General features: G+C 41.0%; 1 long non-coding RNA gene across 1 annotated transcript in view; it reads right to left on the reverse strand.

Annotated features, from left to right (window-relative positions):
* Positions 1 to 19,733: 19,733 nt before the first annotated feature.
* LOC117075188 overlaps positions 19,734 to 23,694 on the reverse strand; it is a 34,530-nt gene continuing 30,569 nt past the window's right edge. Inside the window, exons 2-3 of the long non-coding RNA XR_004433875.1 lie at positions 20,403 to 20,591; positions 19,734 to 19,954 (exon numbers count right to left, since the gene is read on the reverse strand). This is a non-coding gene — a long non-coding RNA (uncharacterized LOC117075188). The remainder of the gene's footprint in view (positions 19,955 to 20,402; positions 20,592 to 23,694) is intronic.

Here is a 23,694-nt window from a genome sequence, read left to right on the forward strand (position 1 = left end):
AAAAAAGTTGAGAGTTATAATGAATGATTTACATATTCACTTCTATGGGACTTTGGTATAAGCACTAATAAAAGATAAGGCTGTGGAGAACTCCCCTAAAATTGCTGCCACCTATAATAATACAGCATGCCAACTTAGTGTTCACATTCTGAGATGAATTAGCATGAATAAGGAAAGTCTTTTTTAGGATACCTATTATAACACCAGCTTTACCTCTCCTGTTTTCCTTACCTCCGAAGGCTAAGTAGACATCTAAGAAAGGATAAATTCCCTCTGAATATGTGTAAGTTCCCTGCCCGTGACAAAAATTTTCTTCAAATGTGACTATAGAGACAGGGCAATGAGAATTGAGGTTGATCCAATCTTTTCAGCCTAACTTACAGGTTCTTGTCGCTATATATCAGCAAGTTTTATCAATGGATAAAAGTAGGTATTGCTACAATGGGTATACATGATGTTATGAAGATGCACATCGGATGGAGTTTTGGCATAAGAGAAGCAAGACAGAAGATCAACTGCAGGAGAGTAATGGGTAAGAGCCATAGCACATAATCAAGCAGGCACCAAAGAAAGATCACATATTTACCGCAAAGTGTGAGAACATTGTTGCATGGGTATTTAAGAAAACACAAGTATAGCCAGGACAAGAAGCAACTCAGCTCAAAAGTAACCCCGTGCTAAAGGACAACCAGGTGAATAGGGTTTGAACTATAACAACTGAACAGACACCGGGAGACTCTGCTGTACTCTAACAATCTTTGCTTTGCTTGCTTGTTTAGTGTTCAACTCTGTATCTTGAGCACAATAAAAAACTGAGAACCATTGGATTTGATCATGACTAGTCTAATATTTGCACTTTTCTCCTAATATATTTGGGTAGATAAAATACATCTTTAGATTTCTAACTCTGTATTTAATCACCAACACTAAGTAATTATTAAACTCCCATAATTGAAAATAATCTCTATTTTTAGGGTGTCTATGCATCCTACTTTGCTTGGAATACTCCTAGTTTATATCTATTATCCCAGATCCAGCACAGTTTAACATTCATCCAGAATTTTCATTTTTTAGCAAAGCCTGAAAATATACTAAGATGAGTTTGGTAATTCCCACTTTGTACGTCTAGCTTCTGCTAGGGTCTTGTCTAATAGTACGTAGCAGACAGTGTTCTGATTGACACATGGTTTAATCTGACAGATGATAAGTGGTAGCTCAACCTATTTTTCCTTTCCCTTTCAAGACACATGGTGCCAACACCTTCTTTTCAAGGACAACATGCACTCCCTGATAAAAAGAAGGCTTGTAATAGGTGGCGAGGGACCACTAACTCCCCTGATCTCAGGCGGTAGTGATAGAAGTTTCACTGTTGCTGCCCCTCCTGGCCATTTGGTGTATCAGCAGCTAGCTGTGCTGTGACCAGGACAATGCCCAAAGCCACAGTCTGTGAGTTGCAGGAAGTCATCAAGCCACCACTCAGTAGGATAGTAGGAATTGTCAGAAACCACACCTTTGGAATATGTAAGCTATGAACAGGCAATATAGACCTTACTGTCATAACATAGACCACAGAGAGAGTCGTTTGAACACTCTTTTTCAGGGGTGTGGTATTTATAGTATGTATGATCTAAATCTACAATTATGTATGTACTTTACTGTTTAGTAATGCTTTGTTTTATTTTGTCTTTTTCAAAGATATAATATCAAAAAGTGTAACGTTTAATGAAATATTAAATATTGAATTTTCATGTCTTAAAAAAGTTGATGCTGAAGTGCAAATTGTACAAATTATTGGTGCACATTTGCCATCTACCTGAAATCTACCAGAAGGCACACATATTCTGAAGAAGCACTAGCATTTAATTCAAAAGTTAGTAATTATTTTAAGAAGACTATTTCCAAAGATGTTAATTTAACAAGTATATACAGCTGCAGAAGTTTCATAATCAACTCTGAGAAGCATGGCTTTTCATTTGGATCAATGCTCTAATAAAATTAAGAAACCTCTGGAGCAGAACTCTAGTTAAAATTGGTTGTAGTAACCTATTATTCATAAAGTGTGCCACAACATGCTTTGATAATCTACCTATCAAAATAGAAGCAGTATTTAAAGCAGCTAAATTATAGATCTTTGAGACAACATTCATGTTTTTTTTTTTTAAGTTTCAATAAGGCAGTGCATGTTTTCTCTTTTTACTACAAAGGACTGAATGTTTATGTCCCACTAAAATTTATATGTTGAAATTCTAACCCCAAAGTGATGGTATTAGAAGGCAGGACCTTTGGAGGGTGATTAGGCTATGGTAGTAGAACCCTTATAAATGGAATTAATTTCTTTATAAGAGATTCCAGAGAGAGGTCCTTCACCTCTTCTGCCATGTGAGGACATAGCAAAAAAGTGGCCATTCATCTAGGAACCAGAATACAGTCCTCCACCAGACGCCAAATCTGCTGACACTTTGATTTAGGACTTCTCAGCCTTCAGAACTGTGAGAAATAAATTTCCATTGTTTATAAGCCACTCAGTCTATTGCATTTTGTTATGGCAGCCCCAACAGACTAAGACACTCATCATCAGATTTGTAAAATGTTTTCATTTTTAAAGAACTAATTTGTAGATCAACCTAAGCATCTTACAATGGTATTGAACCTTATTGTAAAAGACTCCTCCAAATTGATGTTGAATTTTGTTTGAAAGAAGTTGCAATTTTTTATTCAAAATGTTTGACACATGTACGAGTATGTTCATTGTAGCACTATTCACAACAGCAAAGGCAAATCAGCCCAAATGCCTGTCAATGGCAGATTGGATAAAGAAAATGTGGTACATGTACACCATGGAACACTATGCAGCCATATAAAAGAACAAGATCATGTCTTTCATGGGAACGTGGATGGAGCTAGAGGTCGTTATCATTAGCAAACTAATGCAGGAATGGAAAACCAAATACTGCATGTTCTCACTTCTAAGTGGGAGCTAAATGGTGAGAACTCGTGGACACAGAGAAGGGAACAACAGACACTGGGGCCTACTTGAGGGTGGAGGGAGGAAAGGGGGAGAGGAGCAGAAAAAATAACTTGGGTACTAGGCTTAGTACCTGGGTGATGAAACAATCTGTACAACAAACCCCTATGACATGAGTTTACCTATAGAGCAAATCTGCACATGTACCCCTACACCTAAAATAAAAGTTGAAAAATAAAATAAAATAAAACCTCTTCCGCTAAAAAAAATATTTAAGGGAACACCAAACAATTTCAACTTTTGAAATGGATAGCAAATTGTAACTACTGAAAGAAAAGGTTGACACCAGAAAAATGATGAAATTCAATCCCATAAAAGCAAAGGAAGAACTGAACAAACTACATGATAGGAGATGAAAGTCATAAAACATTTAATTTTGAAATTCTATAATTACACTTTGGAATATGTTGACCTCTGGGAAGAATCTTGTGATGGGGCTCCCTTTTTCACTATTGGATAATCTTATATTCTGTACTGGAATAGAGCTATGTTGAGGCAGCCTTCAAATCCGCAGATAATTTGTTGACAAGTTTTGTTTTATAAAATTATTTTTTGAAGAAATGGATGCAAAAAGATAGTATATGTGAAAATGTTTGATATAAAATATTTATATATTTAAATACTTTTAAATGGTTTCAAGAATATCTTCCAATCAGTAGATACACTCTGAGCTTACCACTTACCCCAATACCTGAGGAATTTTCTCAGTTAGAAATAGTACTGTCTATGAAGAAAAGTCAGTTGAAGTTATCAACAATTCTTTTTTTTGAGATTGGAGTCTCGCTCTGTCGCCCAGGCTGGAGTGCAGTGGCACGATCTCGGCTCACTGCAAGTTCTGCCTCATGGGTTCATGCCATTCTCCTGCCTCAGCCTCCCAAGTAGCTGGGACTACAGGCACCTGCCACCACGCCTGGCTAATTTTTTGTATTTTTTAGTAGAGACGGGGTTTCACCATGTTAGCCAGGATGGTCTCGATCTCCTGATCTTGTGATCCGCCTGCCTTGGCCTCCCAAAGTGCTGGGATTACAGGCGTGAGCCACCACCCCTGGCCGAAGTTATCAACAATTCTAAATTTATTAACCATAAAATGAAGCTTTGAGGGAGATTGCAGTCAACTTTATAAAAAAAAAGTTTGAATAATAAGCCATATTAAAAAGTCTTCTTTAGAAAAATACTTATCATAGTATTAGAGATTGATACAATCAATAAATGAAATTTGCACTCATTCATGTATGTAAAGATATACCAAAAATGATGATTGACCTATGTTATTTTCTGTGTTCACAGAACCAATATAAAGAAATTTTTTTTTTTTTTTTTTTTTTTTGAGACGGAGTCTTGCTCTGCCGCCCAGGCTGGAGTGCAGTGGCCGGCTCTCAGCTCACTGCAAGCTCCGCCTCCCGGGTTCACGCCATTCTCCTGTCTCAGCCTCCCGAGTAGCTGGGACTACAGGCGCCCGCCTCGTCGCCCGGCTAGTTTTTTGTATTTTTTAGTAGAGACGGGGTTTCGCCGTATTAGCCAGGATGGTCTCGATCTCCTGACCTCGTGATCCGCCCGTCTCGGCCTCCCAAAGTGCTGGGATTACAGGCTTGAGCCACCGCGCCCGGCCAAGAAATTTTATCTTACTTTAATGTATATGATACATGTTACTTGTTTTTTTTTAAAAATTCACCTTTTCTGGAAGTAATTGTTGAATAGAACTAATTCATATATTCTCCCTTATCATTAATATATGAACTAATTCATATATTCTCGCATATCATAAACCCATTTGTAAGTTAATAAATGTATATCTCAAAAAGTTATATAGTCAAAAAGTTTGAGTCTATAGACTCAAAAGTTATACAGTCTATATTATTTTAGTACTCCCTTCCACTTTACCAACTTTACCCTACTTTATGGGCAAGTCTAGTTTCTCATGGACCAAGTGGTAGACAATTTCTCTCTCAATGTAACAAGGAGAGCCTGTATCTCAGAGCTCCTGCCCCCAGTGGCTGTATAATCCTGAAACAGTCATGATTTAGGGACTTCCCAGAAAATGGAACAGACACTAGCTGGAGCCTCATCCTAGATTTTAGAACATTAACTCACAGAAACATATAAACTCCAAGCTAGAAAAAAACTAAAGAGAGAATGCAATTTAGACCTGTCCTACAACTTCAACTTCCACTCTTAGATCGGTATAGTGCACCAGAAAAATCAGCCTCAACTCTTTTTCCAAACAGTAGATCTTGGGAACTAGAAGTGAAGCAGTTTCTTAAGAAGGGGAGCAGCTTCTTCAGGCATCACAATAGCGGATGTAATTTTATGGACGCATTAGGCCTTCACTGCAGGAGTCAGTGCCCACTTTATAAAATGTATATTCTGTAACCATGCAGATTTTTGCAAAAATAAATGTATTTTTAAATCAAGTCATTCATAGAATATAGATATGTTAAGTATCTCTCAATGTGTTCTCTCAATCAGACATATTGGTTATAAAAATTGGAATTCATTCGCATATTACACATTTATGAGGATCTGCCTTCTCTATAGAGGGCGAAGGCACAGGACAGATGGCAGGTGTGGGACTGCCTCAAGCTGGGAGAAAGTCTTGATTGGGAACTTTAAACCAATACTGAAAACGATACATTTAAAATTCTATTACATACGGAAATAATGGCTTTTCAAACATGTTTGTAAAACTTAACAATCAGTGTAAAAATTATGGAATTAGCATTTCCAAGTCCTTTTATTTGGTATCTTAAACAGCGGGATTGTTTTATTAAGCAGACAACTGATTTTAGACATACTGTTTTTAGATTTTTCTCTTTATTGGAGCATATCCTATCTGTCAATTTTTAAGAGGACTGCCATATCTGAAAATATGTACACTTCTGAATCTGGACTTGATTGCATATTAATAAACCGCAGAAAAGATAAACATTTTCAAGAGGTAGTAGAGGATATGAAAGTAGATTTTCTACTTTTTGAATAAGTTGATTGCCTTCTCTAACATATTGTAGGGACAGGAGGAGCAACCTGTGGACAGCAAAGCTTTAAGTTCTTTCAAACACAATTGTCTTTCCTTAGCTATCAGTCTTGTCTACAAGGAAATCTACTGGTAAGGAAAAAATAATATTAAGAGTCTATTATGCATCGAATGATTTGCATACCTAATTTTACTAATTTCTACTGAAAATATTCATTTTTAAGATGAGGACATTTCAGCTTAGAGAGGCTCAGTAGCTGGTTCAAACTCTCCCATATAGTAAGCAATGGAGTGAGATGGCAAACCCAAATGTATGCGACCCCAGGATGCATCCTCCTTCATCCATCACACAGCCTTCTACCTAGTATCTTTGCACATCTATTCTTTATTTAAATCTCACCTTGAATGATAGTGATGTACAGGGCAGAGAGGGAAAGATACTCACACATTTGAAAGCCTTCATGAGACTCAATTGCCCATGTTCACTGTAAGCTCAGGACAAGACCATGTCTGTATTATTCATTCACCACTATATACTAAGTACCTCATTCTATACACGTGGCATACAGAAGCCAGCGATATTTAGAGGGATTCAGTAATTTTTGTTACGTTTTGAAAGTCATGAGTAAAAATCGTAGTTGGTGAGGGGAATGGAGAGAAAGACTGAAACTGTATTTTTGACTGTATTGGCTCATAGTTGAATTAACCTTTCCACCATTTTTGCACTCATTCATTCAATAAATACTTATTTTCATGAGTTCTGGGCATGAGGAATACAATAGTAAACATGTTGTCATCCTCATGGAGCTGACATTCTCAGTAATCAAGAAATCTCACAATCAGTTTTGAGTCCTTGAAGCTGCCCTGTGAGATAGGTGAAGTGGGTGTTATTTATAACTTGCTGGCTCTCTCCTATGTTGCAAACATGTCTAACTCATGCAATTTTATTCGACAAAGTACATCAAAGGCTCAAATATCTGAACAAGTATTTTGTATTCCAGATTCCCTTCTGTTCTCAACATAACATCATATTTTGTATCATTTTATTCACCAGTTTTCCTAACAGTGATGAACACATGCAGACATAAACATACACGCCCTGCTACCACTGACCCCGATTCCGTCCCTTCCTCCCCTTCCACCACAGTGCTTAATTGAGAATTATTATTACTGTGTGTGATGTGCTTATCATATGTTGGACACCTGGGCCTTGTTTTACATTATTTTTAATCTTTCCAGTAACCTCAGGAAGCAGGTATTACTATCCTGGATTTACAGGAGGAAAAACTGCAGTTCAGGAGATGATTTTACTCAAGATGGCAAGGCTAGTTAGCAGCTGAGTTCAGGTACCGATGCATACCTGTCTTGGCCCTGTCTGTGTTTTTCTCACTACATCATGGTCCTGGCAGACTTTTTCAGACACGATTCTCTTCTGCCTTTAATCCGTTCTCCACTGCTTCACCAAAGTTCTATTTTCAAAGCACAGGTTTGATCCTGTAGCTATCCTCACAAAGTATTAATGGATCGGCTCAGCTTTTAGGATAAAACGTGAAAACTTCCGCATGAAATGCAGGGTCCTTCCTGACTGTCCCCAGACTCCTTTGCCAGGGTCTCCCAGGCTGCTCTTCCCCGCCAAGTGTTTCTTCCCGCAACACAGTTGTCCCTTTCATGGCTGTTTGTTCACATACTTCATCTCTGCCCTGACCTTTTTCTCTCTCTCTAGCAAAATCCCACTCTTCCTTTCATACCTGCTTCAAAGGATTCCTCTTTTGGAAAGCCCTCTGTGACTTCTCCAGTGAGTTATTCCCTCTTCTAGGCACCCATGGCCCTATGTAGTAACACAGTCATTTGTCACATGGATTTGTTTACTTGTTATCACCTTTGTTTGCTTGTCTTCCCCTTTTTCCCTTACTTTCCCCTGCACCACCACAGTGGACTCCTCAAGGGCCAAACCAAGTTTCTGTTTGCCTGTATTCCTGGAGCATAGCCCTGGCTCTGTCACACAGTAAGGTCTGAGAAATCCTAAGTGAATGATAAGTGAAGCTTTCTTTCATGCTGCTTCCTCAATCCAGCTGAAGGATAACCAGAAGGGATCCCCGCAACTGTGAAAAGAGCTCCAGCCTCCAGGGTGGTGGTGGCCCTGGCCAACCTCAAGATATTGCCCAGTAGAAATGTAATTTTCAGATTGTCTTGATGTGACTTGATCATGTGATAACTGACTGATTGTGTAATGTAAAACAGTCTGGCTATGAATAGGCCACTCTCAGAGATGAAACGTAAACGAGAGACTGTCTGCATAATCAGTGTGTAAATGCAAGCAGGGTACCCGCATTCCTTTTTATTTTTAAATAGCTGAAATGAGAAGAGATTCCCCCTCCCAAGGCAATCTCTCTCAGTCTCTCTCTCTCTCTCTCTGTCTTTCTCTCACTCTCTCTTTTCTTCTCACTAATAAGCTTTGAACAATTTGGTGGAAAGGTGTGATATTGCTCTCACAGATAAATAACCAAAAAGTCATAATGTTGATGTGATTATATCTCGCTGACTGAAAGGAATTAAAGGTAGATTCTTTTTTATTAGTTTACTGATCCTGGGCATCCAACGTCTCATAACTACTCAATATATCATGCTAGTTAATCATTCTCGTCATTATCTTTAATGTCTTATTAGCGGGCTTCATTCATCTGGTTTTTATCTGTTTCATTGGAAGCAGTTTTAATCTCATTTCAGCGGCGCTGGTGATAAGCCTGTTAGTTTGCACAAATTGGTTTTGGTGACAATGTGTAGATAGCAATAATGTGTGATTTCCAAATGGAAAAGAGAAATCTATACAGGTCCAAAAAGGCAGGTGGAGACAGCAAAGGAGCTGAGAAAGTTGGAGATGGTGCCCTCAGTTTCCTAACAGAAAAGTAGAGAAGGTGGAAAAGAAGGTGAGAGAAAAATAAAACAGGAAACTCAGATAAATTCCTATGGTCCTCCCCGCCTCCACCACCTTTCGCCCAGCCACGGGACTCAGGAACGCTAGCTGTGATAGCTGCATCATCAGACCACTGAGCAATCTAATTGAGTCAACAGTCTCCCATTGCAGAGGTAGAAGAAGGCAGCATGTGCCCGACTCTCAAGATTCACTGAGAGTCTGTTTCCTGTACAACCTGACATCTTCCTTCTCAGACCTTCTCGAGTCTTCCCTCCTGCTCTAGGGAACTTAATATGAGGCTGCCTTTGTGCAATTTATCCAGCTAATGGAGCAGCTTGATCACTTCCACCCAACATTAGATTGGTCTGACACTGGCCCTCTTAGAATAAAGGAGACAATAAGCCCATCAGGCTCTGACTCACAATTGCATTAAGTGCAGATGTTAAAGTAAATACAGTTTCCTCTGGTTCCCAGATTACAAGTCATCTTCTGGCAAGGGGAAAAATCAATAACCCACCCATCTGAGCAGGAAAGCTTGGAATGGATATCTGATTTAAGAAGGCAGCCTCTCTTGAATTTCCTGATTCCTTCACTTCTGGGGCCCTGGTACCAAAGCCAGGAAATGAGGCTTTGTGTGTATTACAGCACAGGCCCCTTTCTTGGGAGCTCTGATTTGGCGGCAGGTGTCTGAAAAGATATAAAACCAGAATCACTCTCCAAATGGACTGAACTCTGTATCTGATACACCCTTCACAAATTAAAAAAAAAAAAAAAAAAAGCGGGCGTTGGGGGAGGAAGCATTTCAAGGGAAGTGTGTCACATAATAGGCTTCAAAATCACTTGTATCTGAAACAAACAAATACTAGCCAGATACAGACAGTCAATTATGTGGTGGTGTTTGGGGTGGGAGAGTGCTAATATTATTCCAAAATCCCAAACTGCCAAAACACTTTGCAGTTTCATTTTCAGTCCCTCTGCTTTTCCAGGAACGTTTGGTCCGTGTTTGTCTGATTCATTCTCACAACTCCAAATGTTGATATAAAGTCTGCTTGTAAGATCCTGAGACTTTTTTCCAGAAGCCCAGAAGGCTACATTTCCACCGAACCTAAGCAAAGTGTCAACTCCTCTCTATTTCAGAATCTGAAACTCTTCACCAGACATTTCAAGTAGTCTAAGCTAGGAAATTCTCACAATCTCCTTTACCCCATGCTCTGATATTCCTGATTTAAAAGCACAGATATCTTGTAATTATTTTGTGTGAGCAAAGAGTTGGGATGAAGTTTAATACCCCCTCCCCCTTCTGATCTGAGCCTTGGAGGAAAACGGAATCTCAAGACCACAGCACAAAGGAACTGATTTCCAGCAAGTTCCAACCGCATACATTAAAGAGAGCTGAGCCCTGCCTCCTGAACGATGTGACCACTGGGCAACTGTTGTCAGCAGTAACATCAAGAACCCAGTAAATCAGCTAGATTTGCATTTTTATTCAACTTTCTGTTGTTCCTTATATGGAAATGATACCTTAGGACAGCTGGGTACTTGCCTAGGGACATATGAGTATAGTGTCCATAATTGCCCAACCCAAATGCAGACATATTGCTTGTGCACATGGTCTGACAAGAGGATAACCTTGCGAAGCCAGGTTTGGCCTCAACAATCTAGGACCCAATGTCAGCACGAGACAAACAGAGAGAGCCATGGAGCCTGCTGTCAGCGCTGTCTGTTCTGGAAGTTCTCATGGAGATTTAACTTGTACATGTGTGTCTTTGTTTCTCTTCTAAACCATGCCGCTAACTCTTCGGAACAAAGTGCACTTTTACTCAGTGTGGTCCCCCTAGCAGCCAGTGTGTACCATCTGTATTTAAATTTGTTGCCTTGTGGTTTTGGAGATGAACTCAAAACCTTTCAGTGACCACCCTCCTCTCTCCCACTGGATTTCCCACTTTGAAATCCAGCTTCTAAAGGTGAGGGCTGGGATCTTTGATTATTTACCACCCCACACTGCCACAGAATGTGCTGCCAAGTGTCCATGTAGCACTGAGAGTCTTGTGAAGATCCGTGCCAGCAGCACCAATGCAAAGCCAAGCCTGCTTTAGGTACCGTACTTGACTAGAGAAGAAGGACTTCATTCCTCTACTCCTCCATGTCCTTACAATAACCAGAAACCGCATGTGTAAGGATGCCTATCTGTGTAAAGTGCTGAGTGCCTAGGAGTCAGATCCATTAATAGCCTGATCCAAGCTAGCAAGTGCTGTTGGAAAACAAGAGCCAGGAAAAACAGACATGTGGTAAATGGTCCATCTGCCTAGGCCTAGAATCCAAATATCACCAACCTGATGTCAGGAACTCAGATGGAACTGCTAACTGGGGTTCCTGCCAAACTTCTTCAAAACTTTTTGCTGTACAGCTGACACCTATTTGAAAGCTTCTCCCTCCTTCATCCCAGTGAGATAACATAAGGCATATCTGACCTGTGTGCAGAGGTAAAACAAAAATAAAAGTAAGCCGTGAGGCCAGGAGCAGTGGCTCATGCCTGTAATCCCAGCACTTTCGGAGGCCGAGACAGGTGGATCACTTGAGGTCAGGAGTTTGAGACCAGCCTGGCCAACATGGTGAAACCCCATCTCTACAAAAATACAAAAATCAGCCGGGCGTGGTGGCTTGTGCCTGTAATCCCAGCTACTCGGGAGGCTGAGGCATGAGAATCGTTTGAACCTGGGAGGTGGAGGTTGCAGTGAGCCAAGATCACGCCACTGCACTCCAGCCTGGGCGACAGAGTGAGACTCTGTCTCAAAAACAAACAAACAAACAAACAAAACAGTAAGCTGTGTTGCTCACACTCCATTAGCCTGTTCTACGGCAGTCACAGAACAGAGTTTTTGTGCCTCTGTCCTCATGTGATCACAAACATCTCTCTAACTGCAGGTGGTGTCTGCTGATTCTCTGAGCTCCTCTCTGACAACTGCTGCAGCCAGAGACACCTGAGACTGAGGTGCAGATCCTCGGGAAGAGGCCTCAGATCTCACACCATCTCTCTGCCAAAGCTGGTTGCAGTGCTCCAGGACTCTCTGAAGTTGCCTGGTGCTGGTGACAACCAGTGAAGCAGAGCTTTCTGTTACACCCCTTCTTGTATTGAATTTATTGTAGAATCTGGACCCTGAGGAATAGGTATCAGAATTTTCCCTTTCTTCCTCATTGAGGTATTGTCCCAGACCAAGCTTATACTCCTCTTTCTTCTTTCTGTAGGACATAATCTCTCCCAATGTATCCTCAGTATCTCATACAAGTGGACACCAGGGAGACATTGAGGGTGTCTCCCCAGGTGCCCAGTTTTAGGATAAAACAGCATAGGTTCAAAGTAGGATTGACCCCAGCCCTTGAATATATCCACACCTACCCATCCCAGGATTCAGGATACTTTGGGGCATTTCTTCCATTTCCCATTTGATCACATCTATCAAGTTAGATTTAACATTTGGGGTGAGGTATATAACCCAGTAAGTAAATGGCCCAGTCTTCAACTAGATTCATGTTCAAAGAAACCCAGTCTCTTTAGGTTTTTTGAGAATTTTAATGTTTATCAGAGTCTCTTTCAATAAAAATGTCAAAGGAACCCAATTCACAGCCCCCAGTAAAAATTCCTCTGATTCTAACTGTCTCCCGCATGCCCTAGCTGATCTGAATCCTTTCCTCAAGAAGACATTCTGGTTGTCTGGGTGAGCTCTTGACTTTTCTCCTTCTTCTTCTATTCTTCTGTCTCTATTCTTTCATTCCTCCCATGAGTAAATCTGTCCTTTTATATGCAACCCCTTCATCCTTGCTTCTCCTTCTGGTCTCTCACCACTCACTGTCAGAATTCTGTGTCACAGAAGTCCAAGAATTGGGCCTCAGTAATATATCTCACAAGGTAGAAACCTTCCTAGAGAATGAGAGGCGGGAGAAGCTGAGCATGCCAAGACTGTATTCTTTTAAGTGTTTGGGGTCTGGGGGGAAAGGGGAACTGTGACTCTCCCATTAATATTAGGTTGGTGCAAAAGTAGTTGTGGGTTTTGCCATTAAACGTAATGGCAAAACTACTTTTTCACCAACATAATGCTTTTTGTCTCTAACGCATAAAGATCAAGGCTGAGTTTAAAAAGAACTTTTAATCATATGCCTCTCTCTAAGGATTCTAAACCAGTTGAGAAATAGGCCCTAGAAGTATAAGGAAATCCAAGTATAAATTTATTTGTTGGTGAAACAAGATTGGAGAATCTTAGACTTGTGGTCAAAATACAGCTCCTTACAGCTTTCTTTCATACTCAGTCCATAGGGTTCAGATGGGGGAAGAGGGAGTTGAAGAGCTGACTGCCTCATGTCTTCCTGAGTTAAAGATCTCAAGGCCCAAGAGACAGATGGACAACTAGACCTTCTTGCTGAAGGGCAGCGGCAGAGGGCTGAGAAGGCCTGCAAGGGGTCAGTCCATCCTTGTGCCCCTGCCTATCATCCAGTCTCCCAGTCAGATAAATCGTCCTACTGCCATGGTACAAGGCAAAGAGAAGGATGTGAAATCCCTTCCCAATACTTAAAAAGCTGTTTAAAAACCTCGATATTTGCTAAGTAAGACTATAAATATGGAAATAGGGAGAAAATACTCAATAATTAATAAGCCATAGTTTCTGCCCACAAAAGCTCATCCTAGACATTGATCTTTCAAAAGATTACATTGCTTTTCTTCATTAGAAAGAAACAGACTAGGAAAGAATCAGAAAATAAGGGTTCTAATTCTGACTCTGCCACCATAGTTGGAGTGTTGTGCTGAGATTTGTTCCCCAAATTATCTCTCAGACTCAGCACCCTGTCATCTCTACACCCAACCCCAAGGGTCAATCTGGACCCAGTGCCCCAAGTTGTCACTTGTAAGGGAAAGAGAACACATCCTTCAAAAAAGTTTTATTCACTTAAAAAATTAGCCATAATCTGAGGGTCTACAGTAGTACAGTGACTGAATAGCATAGACGGGCTATGAATCGTCCATAGAGCACTATGCATCTTTGTTCAGATCTTGACCCCATCACTCAACAATCAAGTGACCACTGGCAATTACTTAACCTCTCAATTTATTTCTCTGTAATATGGGGAATATTAACAGTACAAGCCTTACAACGTGGTTTTGGGAATCAAATGAGTTAATGTATGTCAAACACTTAGACATACATTAAAGTGTCAAACACTTAGAACAGTATCTGGCACATAGGAAGTGACATGAAATGTTTACCAGCATTATTATAGTTTAGCAAATTCAAGCACAGAAATAGAATATTATAATGTCATCATCATCACTTTATGAACATTTCTAGCAACATGAAGATGCTTATGCTTCATAGTTAAAAGTTAGAATTAAAATGTTAATGTGCCATTTTGGACTATGTTTAAAAATTACAGAAAACACCTAAAATTGTAACAAAATGCTAGTTGGTTATCTTGGATGGTCAGATGATGAAAAGCTTTAATTTTTCCTTATGTTTTCATGCATGACTTTTCTTCAATAGCATGTATTCTTTGTAAAGAAGACACAATGTTTATTTTACTATTTTAAATAATTTTGTGTCCTGAGTGGATTCACCAGGCAAAAGCATCTTCAGCAAAATACCACTCTTCCAATCTGGATATGTCACGCATTAGACAGACAATAAATCCTACTTTTGATGGAAGAAAAACATTCCTTTGCCAGCAATAAATTGCTTTATTTCTGTCCCCACCTTCTTACCCCACCCCACAAAAGTTTTAAGTACTGCTCTCTATGGTAGGTGTTTCTCCTAGGGCTGCATTCCATAGCTCTATGGTAGGTATCAAATTCTGCTATTCCTTTGAGGGTTTATCCATCCAGAAGACAGTTGCTGCTCGAAGCAAGAAGCTTTGTGAACCCCACCTGCCCCCACCACCCAATACCACCGAGTCATATTTACCAAAGTATTAAGTATTTGATGACAGAGTGTGCTAAAGGCCAGAAATGACAGCTAAGCTCACACTTCTATTGCAGCTCCATTTTCCCCTGAAGGTAAAAGACTATTTGGAATAATAACAAAACCTGAATAATTCCTGCCACAAGTTTAAGCCTCAGCCTCCAGATTTTTAACTCTTTGAGTTAAAAATTCCTGAGATAGGAGCTCCCACCTCGACTCTCAACTTTGAATTTTATTTCCAATTTTGGGGGGTTGGAATTTTTCCTTGTGTTTATGCGATTAGCTTTCTGTAAGCCAGAAGAGCTATCTGCTAAGAGTATCGCAGGATTGACTCTGCTTGGGTCAGCCTCCAACCCAAAGGAAAAGCAACTACCTGGACAAATATTATCATCCAAGATTTAAATCATGCTTGTCCAACTCATCTTATTTTGTTGTTGTTGTTCTATTTTGTTTTGTTTTGTTTTAGGCTTTTAGCAGCCTGAAGCCATGGCTTTTAGTTTCTGCCTCTAGTGATAAGTGGAAAAGAGGGATGAGGAAGAGACTTTACTGGTCCAATCAGAAACAGAAACTAAGAACCCATGACTGTATTCTCTCCCTTGGACACCCCAAATCCATCATGAACTCACTCCCACCCCGGTTCAGAGCCCAGCACCAGAGAAGATTGACTGAGATTCAGGCCACTCACTCACAAGTTATGCCTTGTCTTGCCTTTCTTGTTCCTTCTTATTCCATTGAGCTCATCAAAGCCCACAGAATAGTATAGCTCTCAGAGTTCAGCCTTGCTCACCTTGCTCTACCCATCATACAACTAGTTAGAAATAATAGTAGTAGTGACATAAACAAACACAAAAAGGATTCACTACAGCCAAGCACTATTCTAAGGTTTTAAAGATAGCAACTCATTTAATCTGCACCACAACCCTGTAAAGTAGATACCATTATTATCCCCATTTTATGGGTGAGCAAATTGAGGTTCAGAGAGCTAACATAGCTTTCCCAAGTTCATGCGAAACCAGAACTCATGCCCACTCATATGAGGCCAGGACCCTTGGTCTCTTTAGTCACCATTCAGTGGTTTTTGACTTTTCTCCCTCAGAATACAAAGCTATTGCCTATAATTCAAAAGCTAATACCAGCGGCCAACACCCTTAGAACCTTCCTCCTAAGTCTGCTGGGCCAGACAGAAGCTAAGCAAAATACCGTAATCACAGAGGTGGAAAAAAAGTCCATTTGACTTTGTCTCAAAAACATTTTCTGACCACCTGCCCTGTGTGACAGGTGTTGCAGGAAAGTCAGAGATGAATAAAAACAGGGCACTCTTTTCATGCAACTTAGAACATAATAGGGGAAATGGAAGAATGAAATATGTGGTGAGTATTAATACAAGTTGCAGGAAAGGCTTTTTATCTTTTTAAGGACTCGGCACAATACAATCATCAAACTGCAGTGAAACAAAGACTCCTGGCCCTCCCACCAACATCCCTTTCACTCTCCACCTCCCTCAACATTAGACCCTCAGCTGAGGCTGTAATTATCAAGGGAAGGGGAAGGGAATGCATACTGGTTGATGATCTCATCGGTGCTTACAAAGATGCTAGCAGGAAGCCAGTATGAACCCCAGTTTATAGATACAGTTTCTGAGCTCAGACAGGTTCAATAATTTGCCTTAAAAACACAAAACTAGTATGTTGCAAATACAGGAATTGAAACCTGATCTGGTCCCAGAGCGGATGCACCTCCTACTGCACCACACTCCCTCCCTCCACTAAATTGATTCCTGAGACTCATCCCCCAACAAAGCCTTTTTCCATGAGTCCCATTTGGTGAGTGATTGATGAGCATTTCTGAGCGATGCCAGCCCCTCCTCTAGGCCTGGCCTGGCTGCTTTGCCATTCCAGAACAAACACACGTTTGATCTACGAGGCTACTTTCTTGCCATGAAAGGATGTGTCTCCCAAGTGACCTCTTCCTTGGTAGTTGGAGAGAAAGTGTGATAAAAAGCAAAAGCCGTGTCCTTTGAAGATAATTCATACATTGGCCAATAGATGCGATAAAGTAGCTAGAAATCCAGCACAAGCTACAAACAACTCCACATTAAAGGCATCTGTGTTTAATAAAACTAATAAATCAAATGCTGTTAGGTGATGCCTCCTGGCTATGTTTTAGGCCCATAATTGGTGCATGTGGATGATACAAGAATACAAGGCACTGAGTCAGCAGAGAGACTGCTAACCTCTGAGGAGCCCCTCAAGTATTTCCAGGATTCTCTCCATGATTTGTTCGGAGAAGTTTGTCCAAATAGAGTCCCTTTCCTAGAAAAGTGCCAGGCTATCAATTTACACACTTAAATGGGGAGTGTGTCATTTCTCTGGTTATCTTCAAGGACAACAAGAAAGCCAGAGAGGAAGGTAAAGGAAATGTAGGATCAGGGAAAAAAAATGTAAGTACAGCATATTAATTTATTGTGCATTTCATATGTGCACTTTACATGCATTTTCTAATTTTCTCATCATCATCCTGTAAGAGAGGTGGCATCATCCTCCTGTTGCAGGCGACAAACTATATGCCAGTTAAATGACTTGTCCAGTAGCAGAATTGATTGACTCCAAAGCAGGAGAAGAAAGAGCTAAAGCAGCTTGAAGTAGTCAGCATTGAGAAGATGGGACTAGGAAAACAGCTCCTCTGAACTTGAGGCTGGTCTAAGATTATTATTTAAAGATTGGAAACCTATTTGAATTAGGTAAGAGAACAAGTTATGGGTTTAGGTACAGAAGAAGAAATCGATGTTAGGCATCTCTGAGGGCCAGGGGACCTAATAGGAAGTGGTGGAAATTTTTTGCCTGGAAAGAGCCTAAATCCACCAGACAGTCTGGTGCAGTCATGTTGTAGAAAGGACATTAGATAAGGTCCATGCCCAGGCACTGGCTCTTACAAGCAGCCTGACTTTCAGCATGCTGCAACCTCTCTGACCTTCAATTTGCTTTGTAAAATGGAGATAGTAATAACTAATTTGAAGTATTTGTGGAAAGTAATAAATGAAATGATGTATGTAAAATGCTTGGTAAACACTAAAGTGCTATCAAGCATGGGGATTGTTATTACTCCATCTTTCTGGAACTTTTTATACAAAATACAGCACAGAGACAGAGGAATGGACTAAATGACTTACTGTGGCTCCTTTTTTAAACAACAGAAGTAGATTATTCAAAGCCTGGGGTGAAGTCAAGCTGTCTTTAGGGATCATTAGCTTTATAGTTTTCAGAAAAACCTTAGCCCAAAATAAAGATTCCTTATGACTCCCTCTCCCCAGCAAAAAGTTTCAATGGCATAATCATCCCCATCTCTACCAGAGTTAAAGTGCCCTGGATCAAGTCAAGGTCAGCCGCCTCCTATCAGGAAGGAAGACAATTAGGATGAGGAGTGAGTGTTATGCCAAAGGGGGTTCATGATCTGGGGCTAAAAGAAATTGACCTTTTGCTTCAGAGGCCATTTAACTCCAAGAGATTCCAGGTTTTGCTTCCCTTCCAGGGGCCAACTTAAAATAAATAAAATAAAATAAAATAAAACTGTGGCCTTAATTATCATAACAGATTGATTAGTCAGGGACAGATGGCTTAAGGTCTATCCCCCATTCTTCCTATAACTCACACAACACACACTAAATTCATCTTTTAATCAATGTTGTAGGTAGCTATCTCCTTTCATTAAATGAGAGAGAGTATCGATCTTTAACGATCAGTAATGTATAATATCAGTTTCACTCCTGTCTGATGTCTATAGGAAGAACTCTGCAAGCTGGTAGAAAGGGATAGGCTCAAAAATGTTAAGAAGCATATAGTCATGCAAGAATATATCAGTAGAAATTCATATAAATACACTTAGCATAATGAATTAAATGACAAAGTAGTCTGAGATCATATCTGTAGTTCAATAGGGAGAATCTCCAGCTACTTCATAACTACAGCCTTATTCTCTCAAAGCTCATATTGAAAGGCCTTCTGATTTTTCATAGGATAATAGCACTTTGGCCTTTTTGAAAGATGTGGGGTATGATTTTGATAAAGTTTCCCACACCAATCACCAAAATCCTTCATCAGACTAACCAAATCACCAAAAGTAACTGCATTTATCAAGGAAGAACCTTGCAGATTAAGGGCTAAGTCAGCATCAGCCTGGTACAGGAAAGATGTTCTTGAATGGGAGACTTTAGCTCAGGCCACAGACACACTACCGGATGGTTTTCTTCTTACACAGCTGCTGAGCTTTTTAAAGAACCTTTGAAGTCGACAGTGGTGGACTAACTCAGCCATCCCCTTTCACATTGCAGTCATTGTTGAGGGTCTACTGATGCAGAGACTATGTTCAGTATGCGATGGCAGATACCTACTTTACCCCCGACCTTCCCTCAAGGAGCTTACTGTCAAGATGAGAAGACAGGGCAATGCTTCAAGTTACAAGCGGTGACCCTAGTTTGCCTGACCTTCCTGGTAGATAGGTGGGATGACACAGAGTCACTTGAACCTAAGGATGTCCTGAAAAGGCCCAGTGAGAATTCATGAAGCCTCCAGTGTGTACTCATTTTTTTGTTAGTGCTGGGCAAATGGACTGTTTGCAGAACACTATCTTAAAGCCAAGTAACATCTTAGTGGTCAAAGAAATTTTCCACTTGCCTCTTGGATATCCAATCCTAGTCCTTGCAAGAGGAAATTTCAATGCCTACAAAAGCATAATGCTCAATATAGTACTGGAATTTAAACCTGAACTTCATTGTCAAAATGTAATATTGTCATCATCCTTTGCATTGTGGAATTATTTCTACTTTATAAAGAGTGTTCTATTTAGAGGCTATCTCATCTTCATAGGATTTAGTCATAGAAACAATTTCCAAACATAATTTATTAACCTCAATTTATACATAAAGTAACTGAGGTCCAGAAAAGTTGTTCAAGACCACACAAAAATGGTGAGCAGAGGCAGGCCTCGGACCCAGAGCCCTCCAACTCACTATCCAGGCAGGGAGATGAATGTGTCAACTGCAGTCATCTGACATCAAGGTAAGAGGGCATGATTAATGGCTGTTTGCCAAGTATCCACAGATCCTAGGAGAAAAACACATTATACAAGTGCAACATATTAGGCTAATTAGTACAAGGGAAATTCCTTGAAGATGGCATTTCAATCAGAAGCTCTCTTTAGAGGTTCCCCAAACAGTAGGTGGCTCTGTAAAGCCAGTTTTTCCCGTGGTGCAGAAATCATAACCACAGTTTGGTCATGCATCTCGCTCAACACAGAGACCTGAACAGAATAAGAAACTGTTTTCAACTCACAGCGAGATGGGTTGGAGACTGAACATTTGCTCTAAACCTGCTTCACTGTAAATAAAACCAAGCTTTAACTCCAACTAAGGCTGGGTACTCTGGACAGGGGAGATAATGTAGAAAGAGTTGACGCCAATTTCCAGGAGAGATGGGGGCAAAGAAAGGAATGTTTGTTGAATACCTACTGTGTGCTAGGCATTTTGCATGGATCCTAGCATTTCATACTCACCACATCTTATGAGGAAAGGATGATTGTATTCTTCTAAAGGACGAGGCAGTCTTGCAGAGGTTAACAAATGTGCTCTAGGTCACATGGGCAGTAAGTAGCAGGCTCCCGACCAACATCCAAGTACATCTGACCAAAAGTCCATGTTTTTTCCATTCTCAAGTCTAAGACAAGCCAGTCATTGAGATGACGCTGAGAAAGAACAGAATGACATCTTAGAGAGAACTTTACCTCTGGCCATAATTTTACACAGTAAGACCAGCTATATAACATATATGGATCCCAGTACAAAGTAAATATGCAGGACTCCTTGTTCAAAAATTATTAAGAATTTCAAGACAGTGACAGCAGAATATGAAATGAAAGATAGGGACCTGCTGAACACCAGGCCATGTACAACTGCACAGATTGTGTGGATACGAAGCTGGCGCTGCACCACTGAATCTGAAGGAGTGAACAAGTGAGAAGGCAAGAGTCTTGGAGTTGGGGATGAATCTGGAAATTCATCCTCTGAAACAACCTCTGTGTGGTCCACAAGAGCCTCATATCTCACCACGGACCTGTTCACACACGTGTGAGCACATGCGCACGCGCGCACACACACACACATTCACAGGCACACGTGCTGCCCAGGGGAACTCACAGATCAAGACTGATAAAAATTACACGGCAAGGCCCTGGGGGCAATTGTAATCCTTTTTCTAATCTCGGGAAGATTCGAAATGGCATCCCGGTGACACAGCGAATGAGAGAACATCACCCCTATTGCAGCTGTCACTTGTATCTGCAATCGGGTGAATTATAGAGATTAGCCACATCCAAGAATTATTGCACTTTTTGCATGGTTCTGTGCATGGCCTTTCTTAAGGTGGAATTGCTCAGGTTTAAACTCAGCCGCAGGAGAAGGCTTAGGAAGGTCCGTGCTGCCACCCAGTGTTCAGATGCAGGTGCAGGGGAAACCGCTGAAGGCCTAGCTACTTCTGTAGGGGCTGGAGCCTTCCCAGAAGCCACATACAAGAACGCTGCAAAGCTTTCCTGGGCCTCAGGCAAGCTTATTTTAGAGGTCACATCCCGCATTACTTCAAAGATACTAAAATGCACCCACATCCCACACTAAATAAATTTACCTGTAACTAAGAGTTGAGTTGCTTTTGAGTTAGTTGGCATGTTTTGTAGACAGTAGTTAAACCTTGTTTGGTTTTCTTTTTGAATTATGGATCCAATGTGAGGGTTTTTGCGTGTGTGTGTGGTGGGGGGGAGGACTTTTTAACATTAGCTTGGTGCCTTTACTGGCCACTACAGTAGGTAGACAGGAAAGCAGAGGAAGGCCATAGAAGAGAAAACATTGGGGATATTTGTATCTGGTTGCCTCTGGGGATCAGCCCACTACAAGCACTAGTCTTTAGTTATGTCCATGTAAAGTAGCAGCCTTGGGCTGCTGAATTTATGTAGAAGAGTCAGAGGCAAACCGTGACCAGAATCTCTCACACCTTAGTACCAAGATTTTGTTTTTTTATTTTATTTTAGTTTTATTTTTATTTTTTTGAGGTGGAGTCTTGCTCTGTTGCCCAAGCTGGAGTGCAGTGGCATAGTCTTGGCTCACTGCAACCTCTACCTCCCGGATTCAAGTGATTCTCCTGCCTCAGCTTCCTGAGTAGCTGGGATTACAGGCATGTAACACCACACTTGGCTAATTTTTGTATTTTTAGTAAAGATGGGGTTTCGCCATGTTGACCAGGCTGTTCTCGAACTCCTGACCTCAAGTGATCTGCCTGCCTCACCCTCCTAAAGTGCTGGGATTACAGGCATGAGCCATCGTGCCTAGCCCCACGATTTTATTTTAAAATAACAAAAACAAGAAACTCCTGGTGAGGTGTGCTGCCCAATGCAATTCCCAGAAAAGGTCCCTGTCCTCCCACAGCTCTGTGAGCTGCTGACAGGCAAGAAGCCAATGATGAGTTTCATGCCCTTCCTTCCCTGAATCCCTTCTGGGGATGAAGAGAAGAGGGTGTGGAGAATGACTTTTAATTACATCAGACTATAAATGCTGAAACCCCTTGCACAGCTCTTGGAACAAAGACACAACATGCAAATGTTAATCCCCTGCTTCTCCCGCCTGGATTGTGCCTGTGTTTAGCAGGGATGGGCAACTCCTTGGTGTAGGAGCACAGAGGCAAAACCAGGGGGTGCAAAGATAACCAGCTTCATTTAAATGAGGACAAACTGGAGCAGGAAAAGAAGCAGCAAATTCATGTTGGAAGAAGCTACAGAGGGCATAGCTATCCGCCTGCTCTCTTGCACAGCTGAAGGAAATCTATGTTGATCACCTTGTTACTTATGGATGAGTTTTATAATCCTGTACCTTTGTGGATTTAAGATTTCTGTAGATTTAGGGCAGGGTTTTATTCTACCAACTAGTCTTTCTTTTCCTCCCTCTCATTATGTGTTCTTCAAGCTCTTTAATTTTATCTGCACTGGCCAAGACCATTTCCTCCATTAACTATTTGTGATCACAGTTTGCTGCAAGCCTGCTTGACTCAACTTATATCTAAGGATTATGGGGTCACGTGATTCAGAGTTGGGAGAGAATAGAATCCAGCTCCCTCCAGAACCAGAGTCTTCTTCCTAAGGCTCTTTCAGACCCTGCCTCAGTTCTACTTCTTGAACAAGGAGGTTGTCACTTTCTGAGGAAGGCTGCTTCCTTTCAGTGGTAAAGAAGCATATCTGCAAGAAAGTTCTTTCTTCTCCTATCCCTTTAAGATTTAAACCAAGATGAGTGAGTGATGCTGTGTCTGGGAGTAGGCATTTGACTCCTTTCTGCTACAGGACACCACTGGGAGCCCCACAAGGCCTTGGTGGATTCCACAGGGAACTGGCAACATTCTTTGGAGAGACACCAAAACAACTAGTGCCACTCTATCCTCTCCAGATGCCTCCAAGGGTCCCAGATTTTGTGAAAGGAGGTAGTCAAAGGACTCTAGGGACACTTGAGCCTAGAAGACAATGGACAACCTCTTTCTTACACTTGAGTCAGGGCTCAGTTCTGTTCTGAGATCCTGCAACTCTTCTTTGTAGACACCAGCCAATGGCACTCTTGAAACTTTTGAAAACAGGATCCTACAGAGACTTGTGTGCATATCTCCACAGACCAAGTATTAAACTACCACTTCAGCGCCATGGTTCTCTTAAATGTGGGTGAGTGGGTGTCCAAGTGCTGAAACATCAATTCTAGGCTTCTGAAATCTAGAAGGAAAAACCATCCGAGTGAAGGAAAGAAGACAATTGCTTTAAACTC

Source organism: Trachypithecus francoisi, unplaced genomic scaffold (genome assembly GCF_009764315.1).
Source record: "Trachypithecus francoisi isolate TF-2019V2 unplaced genomic scaffold, Tfra_2.0 Lachesis_group5, whole genome shotgun sequence".
In the NCBI taxonomy this organism is placed as follows: domain Eukaryota; kingdom Metazoa; phylum Chordata; class Mammalia; order Primates; family Cercopithecidae; genus Trachypithecus; species Trachypithecus francoisi.